The sequence below is a fragment of the Apis dorsata genome, unplaced genomic scaffold, assembly GCF_000469605.1.
Source record: "Apis dorsata unplaced genomic scaffold, Apis dorsata 1.3 scaffold_376, whole genome shotgun sequence".
Lineage (NCBI taxonomy): Eukaryota > Metazoa > Arthropoda > Insecta > Hymenoptera > Apidae > Apis > Apis dorsata.
Window position 1 is genome coordinate 86,731 of NW_006263639.1, and position 1,299 is coordinate 88,029.

Sequence of the window (1,299 nt, forward strand, 5' to 3'; positions counted from 1 at the left end):
TTTTAGAATCAAGAATTCGCCGTGGTCTTTCACGCTCTTGCCTCTTGTTCTTCCTTCTCTTCAAGCAAACGGGCAGGATTTTTACTTTTCCCGCTATCTGCCGTCCCTCGCGTATCATTTTTAACGAGATGGATTCGATTGGGACACGGACGTTTTGTACTCATCGAATAATTATTTTTTGATCGAACTGATTCAATTTTTCGTTTTATTGTTATTTGTTAATATATTTATATAGACAATTATTAATATTATAAATAATTTATAATTATGGATACTGATGATTTAATGTTATTTAATTTTGATAATCAATCAAAATAGGAATCTTTTTTTTTAATTAATTTATTACAAAAATACACACAGTAAACAAATTCTAGCTGAATAATATGTAGAAGTAATTTCTTAAAAAAATAAGAAGAAGAAAAATAGAATAAAATTTTCTCAACAAAAATTGAGTTTGAAAATTCTTTAATTATAAATTGGTTCTAATAATTTCTAATTGGAAATGAATAAATTATCGATACAAAGCTATTCTATATATGAAAATAATAAAAAATTAGAATTAATTTGAGAGATTAGAATTAATATAGAATTAATTTTATTTATTATCAATAATTTATTTTTATTATTATTATTAATTTTAAATATAGATTATTTTAAAATTTATTTCTAAAAATATGCTTATTTTCATGTGTAGGATAATTTCTTATCAATACTTCATTTATATCTAATTAGAAATTAGTCAATTTCTTGCTTGTTTATTTAAAAAGTTTTTAAAATTAATTTTCTCGAAAATAAAATTTTTGACAAAAAAATGTTATTTTATTTTTTTTGTATTTTTTTTTATTAAAAAAATGTTTTATGTTTGCTTGTATGCTTTTTCAATTAGATATAATATAATAAATATAAATAATAATAATAAAAATAATAAAAGTTCTGATTACAATATAATATTAAAAATTGAAAAAATTCTGAATAGTTTATGTATAAAAATAGAAAAATATTCAATATAATTCAGCTCAATTTTTTCAGATAAAATAATAATCTGTAAAAAAAATCTTAAGGAAACTTTATATAATATTATAATTTTATGTATATATGTAAATCTACATAATAAAATTACTGGCATTTAACAAATATTGTATAATTTGATATATATTTTGAACAACATCATATTTTTTACATATTAGTTAAATATCTGTCAAATATCTGTTGAAATCATTTAATGTCACCTGCATAAAAATCTATTTACGATGTTATTTGTTGAAATTCTTGTCTTTTTGTAGTTTTATCTTCTATTCT

At 19.3% G+C, this 1,299-nt stretch overlaps 1 protein-coding gene across 3 annotated transcripts in view; it reads left to right on the forward strand.

Moving 5' to 3' along the window:
* LOC102675052 (Down syndrome cell adhesion molecule-like protein Dscam2) overlaps window positions 1–1,299 on the forward strand; it is a 70,837-nt gene that overhangs the window by 45,380 nt on the left and 24,158 nt on the right. The gene's annotated exons all lie outside the window — the stretch shown is intronic.